Source organism: Eulemur rufifrons, chromosome 2 (assembly GCF_041146395.1).
Source record: "Eulemur rufifrons isolate Redbay chromosome 2, OSU_ERuf_1, whole genome shotgun sequence".
NCBI lineage: Eukaryota > Metazoa > Chordata > Mammalia > Primates > Lemuridae > Eulemur > Eulemur rufifrons.
In genome coordinates, this window is record NC_090984.1 from 114,037,132 (window position 1) to 114,049,608 (window position 12,477).

The window sequence follows — 12,477 nt, forward strand, 5'->3', positions numbered from 1 at the left end:
AGCTGATGCGGAAGCCCAACGAATAGAGAACAGAAGAGCAGGTTGTTCTGTTTGGGGGGAGCGGTGGGTGGTGCAAGGCTGAAGTCCTGACCCACAGGGGTACCTCCTCCCCAGAGTGGGGGCCCCTTAGTGCCCTGAGGGTCCTCGCCCAGTGCTCTTTAAACTGCAGTCGTAACCCACTAGTCATGATGAAATCAATCTAAATGCCACCACTAAATAGAATAGAAATCCCAGAGGGCCTCGCACCCAGTAGGGGTGAGTGTTGGTCTGACCAGTTTTGTTTCGGTGACATGGTACCTATGTGTTTACTGGACCGGGGAGTAAAAGCCATTTCTCACTGTGGCTTGTGTCAAAAAGTTGGAAACCACTGACTGCTGTTCACTCCACTCCCCTCATTTCATGTCTGGGGAAACAGAGCCGAGAGGAGGGAAGTGACCTGCTTGAGTCAGAGGTGCAGCTAAGACAAGGACACGGGTCTCTGGACTCCTCGCCTGCGTCTGCTTCACGCGCCACCCAGCAAGGGGGCGGGGGTACAGTCACCGAGCCTAGACGTGCCAGGCCCTGCGCTCAGTGCTTTAGAGGAGAAATCATTTCACCCCCACCACAGCCGTATCAGTCAGCCAGGGCTGCATAACAAGTACCCCAGACAGGTGCTTTAAATGACAGAAAGTCATTTCCTCACAGGCTGGAGGCTGGAAGTCTGAGACTGAGGTGTCAGCAGGGTTATTTCTTCCGTGGCCTCTCTCCTGGGCTTGCGGATGGCCGCCTTCTCCCTGCTTCTTCACAGGGCCTTTCCTTTGCATCTGCGTCCTAACCTCTTCTTATGAGGACACCAGCCATGCTGGACTAGGGCCCACCCCAGTGACCTCATTTTAACATAATCACCTCTTTCAAGATCTTGTTTCCAAACATGATCGCCTTCTGAGGTTCTGGGGTTAGGACTGCAACATATTTTGAGGGGGACACAGTTCAGCCATAATGACCCAAGAATAATAATGTTATTGTCCTCACCGATGGATGAGGAAACCGAGGCACAGGGAGGGCGATCAGAGCCCGATTCAGACCCAGACAGGAAGCCCCGAGCTCACCCACAGCGCCCTGCAGCCCGGAGTAGGGAGAGCCCACAGGGAGCCCGAGGCTGGACGGGAGGCCCATGTGGGAGGAGGAACGCTGTACTCTACGCAGCTAAAGGCTGCAAAGGGCCCAGGCAGGAGTGGGTTGAGCAGCTCTGAGTCAGGGGCAGGGGTGCGGTTTCCACCTCCTGCCATGAGGAATCGCTGCTTTCAACAGTCTCTTCTGGGCCAGGAGGGGCGGCGTTCCCAGGCTGGGGCCGGGGTACCCTCCTGCTGCGCCCCAGCACTCCCAGTCCTGTTCCAGAAGCATCAGGGAAGGCAGCAAGCGACTTGACCCTGTTAGAGGGCCAACCTTGAACCTCTTTGAAGTTATATTAATATTAATTTGCGCCTTTACCTCATGCAAATTACTTGTCATACACCTCACAAGTGAGCTCACCCGAGACAGGGAAGCGGAAGCAGCATGCCAGCTGTAAAGAAATGCTGATTTTTGTTTTTCTTCTTAATATTCGTGTTCTTTTTTTTTTTTTTTTTTTTTGAGACAGAGTCTCACTTTGTTGCCCAGGCTAGAGTGAGTGCCGTGGCGTCAGCCTAGCTCACAGCAACCTCAAACTCCTGGGCTCAAGCGATCCTCCTGCCTCAGCCTCCCGAGTAGCTGGGACTACAGGCATGCGCCACCATGCCCGGCTAATTTTTCTATATATATATTTTTAGTTGGCCAGATAATTTTTTTTCTATTTTTAGTAGAGACGGGGTCTCGCTCTTGCTCAGGCTGGTCTCGAACTCCTGACCTTGAGCGATCCACCCACCTCGGCCTCCCAGAGTGCTAGGATTACAGGCGTGAGCCACCGCGCCCGGCCAATATTCGTGTTCTAAACACAGCCCATACGACTCTTCTGTCCTGCCTTTGTCTCCATCTTCACAACGTACCTCCCTGCATGCTCTGCTCTGCCTGTCTGTGTCTCTGGACCACCATCTCCTCCTCCTTCTCTCTGTCTCTGCTGGTCCCTCCTGTTTTGTTTATGGAGCAGCCTGGCAGCACTGAGTCCATAGTCGCAACCCCACTGGTTAATTGCATCACTTCGACCAACAGACCAAGTCACGTGGGAAGAGGCTTTCTTGTGGAAATTTCAGGCAGGCCAAGGCCTCTGTCCCCAGTACCTCCTCGCTCCCCAGGAGCAGCAGGGGCCCTTAGTTAGGAGCTGGTTTCTCCTTGGGAAGCACCAACAGGGCCCTGGCAACCGCTGGAGGCCCTTGAACCTGGATTCCTGCTCTGGACACATCCAGTTCCAGAGAGAGCCAGAGCGCCCACCCTGGACAGGGCGGAGCCTCGCAGCGGCCCCAGCGCTGAGACACAGGCAGTTTCCCTGCAGCTTTCACAGGACCTTGAATCCAGGCTTGGACCCCACACCCCAGTGCTCCTTCCTGGAGACCTGTTGAGATGGAAACTTCAGGAAAATAAATGGATGCCAGTGGAGAGAGAACAGGAAGAGCAGGATGCTTAGGATTTTGACTGCTCCCCCAGCACTGGCCTCCTCTATTTCTCTGGGCTGCAGTGAGGAAAAGCCAGATCGCTGCCTGGAGCGTCCTCCCACGGCAGGAGCGGGAGGGCAGCCACTGCAGGGGGCAGGAGGGGAATTCTTTGTGCTGCCCCCAAATCCCACGGGGCTGGGGCAGGCCTGTGGGCTCCGGAGAGAGCTGAAGCCAGCAAGGCAGATGGCCCAGCTGCACGGGACTGTGTCTTTCCCCCTTGGCATCCCAGGGACCCTAATAGAGTCTTGACTAAAGGCTTTGGTCTGATCTTGGATGGGCAAGGTGAATGAAGGGGTCTTGGGGACGAATGGCAAAGGGGAACAGCCCTGCCCCCCAGAGTTGCCCGGCGGTGGCATGGTGCTGAGTGAGAACACCCTGCGGAGGGAAGGACCTCAACAGTTGGAGCTGTGGGGACCAGGCTCCAACTTCCCTTCCCCAGTCTCCCTTCACTGCCAGCTCCAGAGGGTCAAGGTGAGATTTTATTTAGGGAGCCGAAGCTCATGGGCTTGGTGGGGTACAGGGTGGGGGTGGGGATGGAGGCATTAGGCCATTGCTATCCATTCTGAGGATCCCCCAGTGGTTAAGGAAGCAGGTCCACCTCTCCAGCCTCCCTCACAGGCTGTGCATTGCACAACTCTGGGTGCATCATTCCCATTGTGCAGTGCACAACCTCTACTCCTATACGTAGCTTCCTGGTCTGGGAAGGAGAAGTGCCTGGTTTCAAGGCAAAACAGCCCAAAAGATCTTGGTTCTGGGAACTAAAAGGCTGGTCTTTGTCCACTCTAGTGAACAACTTAACTTCAGGTTGAACTAGCACGTACCGAGCTCCTGTTATGTGCCAAGCTCACAGTAGGTGATCCTTCTCATTTAAACCTCTCCACCTCCCAGTGCAATTTCTGCTACATTTTGAGTTGGAAAGAAATTTACTTTGCTTTATTGATGGAATGACCATATTTATATTCTCAATGGCAGATGGCTCATTTTCAAAACTCAAGTCAGTTTTGCAGTCAAGTCTGGCTTGCAACATAGCCTGTCTTTGTCCTCTTTGAGGATGGTTGGGATATTTGGATGGTACCCAAGACCCCCTCTGTGGCCCTGTTGAGGTCCATTCTCACCTGGTGACTCACAGGCTTTGAAGTAGTCACTCAAAGGGTCACTGGGCACCTGGCTCTTAGCCAGCCTAGGATGAGACAGTGATTCTGGAAGGTCCTCCGGCATCAGTGGCTAGGGCTGGAGGGCTTGGCTGGCGCCGAAGTGAGAAACAGAACCCCAGCCCATCCCCACTCCTTTAGGGGAGACCTCGCCTCTGAACTTCAGCTGGGATTTGGGACCCTCCTCCCCACTCATGCCTGCTGAACCGGAAGGCCCTGGGCCTTGACATCAAAACTGGGTTCAGCTCTTGCCTTTCTTGCTTACTAGCTGTGGACCTTGGATACGTTTCTTGTGGTCTCAGTTTCCTCATATGTGAAATGGGATTACAATACATGCTGTATTATACCGTGAGGTTTGCATGAAATAAAATGCACCCTTTACTGAGTAGCCACTGATTACTAGGTCCGTGAGCACCTGGCATTTCTTAGCTCATGTGATTTGTACCGGGCACAAAGTCGGTCCCCACTGTTTACTGAATGAATAAATAAATATCTCTTCACAGGGTTTCATGGGTATGCAACCTGGACAGTCACATTCAGAAAGGACCTGCACTTGGTTTAATATTCCGTTGGCACCATCTTGAAATTTTTAATGATTTTTGAACAACGGGCCCCACATTTTCGTTTTGCATCGGACCCTGCAAATGACATAGCTGGTCCTGCCTCTTCATGGTACCCTGTGGAATATACCTGGTCTACAGATGCACAAACTGAGGCCGGGAGAGGTGAAATGACTTGCACTAAGTTACCCAGCCTCTAAATTGCAGAGCAGGGCCCAGGCACGGACATTCATTGGCTGGAGTCCATTTCACTGGGGTGGCAGCCCTGTTGCTATGGCCTGCTGGGGGACAGGTTACAGGTCTACAAACTCCAGTGGCCTTTTCCTCTGTCTCTCAGAGGCCAGGGATTTGGAAGATCTCATCAGTCTTTCAAAAAACTTTCAATTTTTAACAAAGCGGTAAAAATGGCCTTCGGTCTGCCCACTGTTTCTTTGTTGTTCTGGAACACACGTGAGAGGGAAATGGGAAAGAAACAAAGAAAAGCAAATGTCATGGAAAGTCAGCAGTACCTCTGTCATCAGCCTGGGTGAGGCAAGGGGGACAGGGGCAAGTGTGAGGAAAGAACAGCCCCCCTACCCCAGGCCTGGGGCCTCTGGATGGCTGAGTGTCCACAGCTCTGTGACCAATGCTGAAAATTAAAGCAGGGACAAGCTGGTCTCCACTGCCTAGAACAAAGGGAGGCTGGCGTATCTTAGTCACTGCTAATTTCTGGCAAATTACTGAGCTTGGGAACAGGACTGCTTGTAAAGTTCCCGGCTGCTCCAAGCTGGAGGCAATTTATTCAAAGGGAAATAAGGCCACATCTGCTGAGGTGACAAGAAGACGAGGAAGCCTCTTGCAAACTCGTAATGTCTGAGCCGAATCTTTCATGCACCTGTGGCGGCCAGGCCCTCTCTCCTGCTCTCTTTTTATGCCTTTGGAGAGGTTCGCAGAAGGATGCTCCGAGGGTTGAAGTGAGCTCAGGAGGGTGTGTGTGCATTCTTTAAAAAATAATAAAGCTCTCTACTACTCCCAAGGCTGAGCACATCTGAAGGGAGTCGTGGGCGGGAGGAAATTGCAAATGGTTTTTTCCAGGCTGAGATGGAGGGGATTGAACGGGTTGGAGCTAAAGGAGGGGAAATGCTCTGTGGGCGCTTAGCTCCGAGGTGGCGGGATTCGCACACACACCCCAGCCGCTCACGGCAGGAAGGCAGCGTCAGGGCCAGGAGAACACGCACCTCAGGGCTGGAGCCCTCGTGAGGGTAGCAGCAGAGAAGGAAGAGGAGGTAATGACTTTGCCTTCTTGGGCTTCAGTTCACCCCTCTGTAAAATGAGACTAGAATGGCCCACTCTGGTTTGAACATTCTGGATTATAATCCTAGAGAAAAAGGACAGGCAGGAAGAAGAGGTTATTTCTGAGCCCTGCTATGTTTGCAGCACTTTACAGTTTACAAGACTCTTTAAATCCATTGTCCATTTTTTCTTCATCGTCATTATTATAGCAGACATACAGAAAAGGACGTAAACAAATGTAAAGTGCTACGAATAACTGTCATTGTAATCATTATAAAGCAAACACCTGTGTAACCAACAACCCAGGTCAAGATTGAATGACAGAATAATGCCAGCCTCTCGAGGGGCCCTTCCCATCCACGTTCCCCCCTGCTGCCTGTAGGCAGTCATTGCTTTGCTTTTATCAAGATCATTTCCTTTTTTAAAAAATAGTTTTGCCACCATGTATGCATCCCTCAATGATAAAGTTGTCTTGCCTGTTTTGGAACTGGATGTAAATAGACTCATACAATACATTGGTGTCCAGTTTCTTTTATTCAAATCACGGTTGTAACCTGTAACCAGATGAATAAATGAGCCCAGAGAAGTGACACAAAGCATCAAAGGTCACATAACTAGTCATGGCAAAGCTGGCCATGAAGTCACACCTCCTGCTCACTCCACTCCCTGAGGGCTCAGCTGCTGTTTCCAGAGTATGGCAGACCAGGTAGCCTGAGAACAGGAGAGATGGTCTATATGGCCAAGCTGAGGTCACGGGCCCCAGGCAAGGAGCCTCCATCGCCTGTGCTTCTGTGTGTATGTGTGGGGGGGAGTGGGGGGTGGTCCCAGGGCCTGGAATCCTCCCACTGAGACTTTAAACATGGGGGAAAGGTGATACCCCAAAAGGAAATGGAGGTGCTATTAGAAAGTGGGTGGATGGTGGACAGCCCAAAACAACAGATCATTTCATTCAACCTTTCCTGAATATAGTTCGGTCATTTTTAATTTTTCCTGCTTCATTTCTTAATATACACATTAGGACAAAGCATCAAAATAGACCCCGAGCTACAGGATGGGCACCCTCATCTCCCAGTTCAGCAGTGCGCACACTAAGCTGATGGAAACATAGATTTTCTAAATTTCTTCTTCAGGCTTTGAATTTTCTCCTCATATGCTCTTGTTCATGAGGCTGACACAAAAATAACACAGCAGCCGGATGCCCACGGGACTACCTCCCCAGCTTGCTTGGAGAATCGTTCTTTCACGTCACCCTGCCTTTGCTTGGCACCTCACCTTCATGCCAGACCTCTCAAGTCTGGGAAAACACCTTGAAAATGCTCTTAAACATTAGTGTCCAACGGTGGCTCTTAAGTGGAGCCCCTGGCAAGTCAGGTACATTCTAGCATGCAGACAGGGTCAGGTTTTTGGAAGACATTAGCAGCTGGGATGAGATTTTGGGGAGGGGAGGGATTCTTGGCTGGGGAGGGGACATGCATATGTGAACCAGTTGGGCTGTGGGAATGGCAGCTTGGGACTCACGGTGCTGGGGTCGAAGTGCTGGGGGAGGGGCAGGGTGGGACGACTCGGGCCTGGCACAGCACTGAACTGGGGCAGGTCCTCCAGGGCATTCGTGACCTGGCCCTTGCCAGGAGGGCACACAGAGCTTTCTCCAGGAAACCCCCAGCCTCCAGCAGGCACCGGACTGGGAGTCGGGGAGCCCTCGCCCCAGATGGGCACTGCTGTAAACATGCCTGTGTGGTAACTCATTGGAGACTCACAACCACCCCACACGTTTTATTGGCATCATTACTTATGTCAAAGGGAACAGTAATGCTCCCTTTGATGGGTGGGGAAACTGAGGCACAGTGAGGTTAAATAATATGTTTGAAGCCAGCCAGTGGTGGAGCCGGGATTTGAAGCCCTGACTGCCTGAATTACTGTTCTGAAGGTTAGAAGATGAGGGATGGGACTGGGCGAGAACCTCGGTCCTCTCCCATTCTGCCCTCAGAGTGGCCGCCGGTGCTCTCCGCTGACTTTCCTGCAGTCTGGGGTCACCCGGGGCAACAGCGCAAACCTTTTGAAAAACAAGCGGCTTTGTGAAAGACGAGCCTGTCAGGCTAACCTGATTTCCTTCCTTGAGATCATGAGATTATGAGGGAACAGCCGGGCTGGGGCACATCCTGCCTAGTGGCGCGTGGAGGGCGGCCGTCAGCAAGGGGTCCCTCGAAGCCCCCTGCGCTCTGGGCCTCTCTGAGCCGAGCATGCTCTGCCGCCTCCACCTGCAGCTGGGGACTTGCTGACCTCTCCTGACCACCCCACCCACGGCCTGCACGTGCCGGACTCGGACTCACGGTCAGGAACGCCAGCGGGGGGAACAGGACGGCTTCTCTCATCCCTTCCCGGTTGGGTTGCCATAGCGTGGGGGCCACCCACACAGAGTTGTGTACTCAACGCTTTCGCTGGCCTGACTTAACCTGGTGCCCACTTAAGCAGAAAAGCAAAGATAAGCCACAGAAGGTGGCACTTAAGAGCCACCTGGTCATTGTGGGGAACAAATGAGGCATTGGGGTCAGAGAGGGGAAAAGCTGGCACCAACTCTGGGGTTCAGCTCTGAGGGGCAGAATCGGGGAGTTGCAGCGGCACTTGCAGCCCCCTCGTCCACCCCCTCCCTGGACCGACGATGAAACCAAGGTTTGGGGGAGCCTGCCCAAGTTCACGTAGCTCATGCGATGGTGGCACCGCCGTTCACAGTGGGTCTCTGGACTCCAAGTCTCCTGCTCAGCCCCCCGTGCACGCGCCTTCTTAGCCGGTGCCAGCGCAGGAAGCCACGGGCTCTGGTAACGTGGGCCTGGCTCCCAGAAGGTCCCAACCGCAATTCCACAAATGTGAGACTCAGAAACATGAAAGTGAGCTTGTCCCATTCTCTCAGGGAACCTCCTGTGATGGTGCCTCATCTGCGCCTGCATTCTCTGAGTTCTTAGAACTCCTCCATCTAGAAACGAAGTGTCCAGGAGTCAGACCGGCTTGGTGGCAATTTGTGCCCCTCGGGGCCAGGAGGGACACGGCCCGTCATGTCACGGGCCTCAGCTGTCAGGCCCCACCTGGCACCTGCACGCTCTCTCCAGGGAGTGGATTTTTCCCGGGCTCTCCACTCTCTCTCCCAGTGCCCTTGACACGGTGACACAAATAGAACGCCTGTTACACGCGCATCAACACGGTTATACATAGGAGAGTTCGTTCGCACTTCACCATAAGCCAGGGAGGTTGATTTGTTATCGGGCGATAGCACTTTACCAATAACTGAGGCATAGGAAGGCCAAGTACCCCGCCTGCATTAGTTACACGCAACCAGTGAGTGCAGAGCTGGAATTGCAAACCCAGACTGCCGGGCTCCCAAGTCCATGCCCCCCACAATCACACCATTCCACCTCCTGGAAAGAAATGAACTTGCCCCTGAGCCCCGCTGCCTCCTTCCTTTTCCCTTCCGTGGTAACATCACCCAGCATTTCTTTTAAGAAACAGACCCTCCTTCATCCCATGAGGTCTGGGTGGGCCTGTCAATCACCGTGCAATGGGCGGGCACAATGCTCAGGCTGGGCCAATCAGACTCTCTGGGTGCTTGTCACTTAGGCTGAGTGACAAAGAGGCCTTGAGTCCTCCTCACAAGTGGTGCCCCCCAAAAGCCCATTTCTGATTGAGTTCTCTGAAACTGCTGTTTCCCTCGGCCGTTTTTTCAGCTTTTTTAAACCTCTGTGAGCTATCCAGTCTCCTCCCAATAAATTGCACTTTTTCCCCTGCTTGTTAGTCCCGATTAGGTTCCATAATTCAAGAACTCTACAGATACAACCCTCGAAGAAGTGATTTGCCCTTCATTTCATATACTCTAGTAGGTACCAAACATGTGCCCATCAGGCCTTGATTCGAATGTGGCCTCTGCCACTCATTAGCTGTTGGCATCTCGAGGAAGTGACCTCACCCTTCTCTGAGCCTCAGATTCCTCACCAGAAAAATGAGGACACTGCCTGGCCTTGCAGTTACAAAGATAATGTTCTAAGAGGAGAAAAAACAGGTGCAAAGTATCGGACATGCACGAGTGTTTGTCTGGGACCACAGCGGCCGGGTGTATGAATGGCTCCCACTTCCCCCTTCCTATGTGGGTGTCTTTGCCATGTAACCTTGCAGTGCCCCCTTATTGTGGTGGGAGTTTGTCCCCTACCTCTTGACCCTGTGATTTGATCTCGACCATGTGTTTTGGTCAATGGGGTGACAGTAGACATGGCTCAAGCAGAGACTTGCAAAGGGCTTGCAGGGTTGAGATTGTTCTCTTGTGCCGCTACCGTTGCCTTCGCGTGAACATACCCAGGCCAGCCCACTGGTCCCAGGAGGAGGTGAGGGACACGTGGGACAGGGCCATCCCCAACTGAGCCCCGGCTAGGTCAGCCGATCCCCTGGAAACCAGCAGAACTAGTCACACTCAGCCGGGATCAGCCAACCCCCAGCTGACCGATGGACATGTGAGACATAATAAATGATTACTATTTTGAGTCACTGAGATTTGGGATATTTCATTATGTAACAATAGCTAACTGATACATAAACTGGTACTCAGCAGTGAGGTGCTGCCGTAACAAACTTAACACATGTAGCATTGGGTTTTAGACTCAGTGGTAGTAAACTATTAGGGGAGGTTGGAAAAATAGCAAGGAAACTGCAATTGGAGGTGAAATAAATGGCAAGCCACATTACGTAGTGGTGAGTCATTTGGGAAAACTCTTGCCTGTAGTAACTTGAACGATAGAAAGTGTATCTAATGGACTCTTGCTCTTGGGCAAACAGACTTCCAGGCAGAATATTGAAAGCATCAGTTGACTTTTATGGCTGTGTTTGATAAAGTACTACAAAAAAAAAGAGCTCAGAATATAACTGCCCAGTTTGCAAGTAGAAAAGTTGGAACCTGTTCTGTTGATGTGGCTTTTAGCATGTAGAATAGAATGGAATCAAAGACATAGGGAACTCACAAAGTTTTTAGGGGGCTATGGTGGTGAAAGAACTCCCAGCTTGCATCAAAAGATACCAAGGCTGTTCAAAATGTAAAAAGACCGCTGGGTAAGAAGCAGTCTAAACTGATTACCTAAAGGATGTCTTTTGCAATGCCTTCAGAGTGGCCAGGAAGGTGATCGAAAACGAAGGACACCTCAGAGGCTGGAGCAGGAGCCATGGAGACCTCTCCCTGGACGTGGAGCTGAAGGCTAATCAGGAATGTTACCTGCCCCCAGGGGAGGGGTCACTGGAAACGCTTTCCTAGCAGGATTTCAGAATTGCTATGGGCCAGTGACTGCTAGGGGCCTTCCTTTCTTTCCCTGTCTGAGGGGCAGTGTTGACTGCAGATGTCCTGTCCCTAGTTTACCATGTCTTTTGGAGGCGCATGGGTGATGGATAGCTTCCTCATAAATCTCTGATCAAGAGAAGCTACACCTGGACTTGATGAGATCATGGGAACGTGAACTTTGAGCTTGATGCCATTGTTTGTTTTGGAGGTGTTTGGCTCGTGATGGGAGAGAGTGAATTTTTCATGTTGGAAGGACCTGGATCATTGAGGTCATCAGGGTGGAGTGGGGTAGATGAGTGGCATTCATGGGCCCAATTCTTCACCCTTCCCTGTATCCATGCCCTTTGTCATGCAGCTTTTTAGTGCAAACTTTTCCTACTGTGGGCAAGGGGAACTTCCTCACCCCTTGACGCAGGCCTCAGTCATGTGACTTGCTTTGCCAATGGGATATTAGCACACAGGACACAAGCAGGGTCTTGCCATGCACTTGCATGATGCGGCCTGTCCTCTTGCACCTCTGATATCACCACGAGAAGGATACACTCAGTCTAGCGTAGTGATCCATGGAGTAGGAGGAAAGACACGTGCAGTAGAGCCACCCGACACTGGCCAGCGGCAGACCCGTGCGAGTCCATTTAAGACCCACAGAGCCACCCAGCCAGCTCAGCCGGAGTCAGCCGACCCCCGGCCAGTCCACAGACACATGAAAAACAATCCATGATTGCTATTTTAAGCCATGGAATTTTGAAGTGATTCTTTTTTTTATGCAGCAGTAGCTAACTGATATAACCACAAAGTAGTTTTTCTCCATGTGAGGCTGCTAGTCATACACAAAGACTAAATGAACTCCTTCCTTTGCTGTAAGAATCTCTCTAACACTGATCATGATAATAATAACAAAAGCTACCACTTATTGAACTCCCTGTGAGAAGTGCCACATGCATATCATTTCATTGAATTTGTATAACAACCTCCAGAAGTGCACGTGATTATTCCCATTTTATAGATGAAAAAAAAAAAAAAAAACCCTGAGGCTCAGAGAGGTTAAGAAACCAGGCCAAGGTCACACAGCCAATAAGTGGTATTGGATTCAACTATAGGCCAGTCTAACTCCAAAAGCTATGTCACGTAAGTGGCACAGGCATCATAGTTAATGAGGATTCAAGGACTTGGGAGGAAGTGGCCCCATTCTCCAGGCTGCCCAGTGGGTCATAGCCCTTGCTAGTTTTGCTTTTCCAATAGAACTTAATATAAGAAATGGTTATAATATTCAGTATAACAAATGAACAAATGAACCTGCCAATCCAAGCCCCATCATGCCATTCCTTCTGTGTTGGAAAACTGAAGAGGTGAAAAGAGACACTCAGGTAACACAGAGGTAGAAACCGCAGGACGCGGCAGCCATCACCCCTAGTCAGAGCACAAAGGCAAGTGCTGGAATCGCCAGAACCTCGGAGCTGGGAGAAGTCCGGCACTCAGACTTCTAGGGAGGGGGCCCTGTCTGGCAGGTGCTGGCACCCCTGGGGGACAGTGCTTATTTTTGATATGTGAACAATGTCAAGGACATCAAAGAACATAGC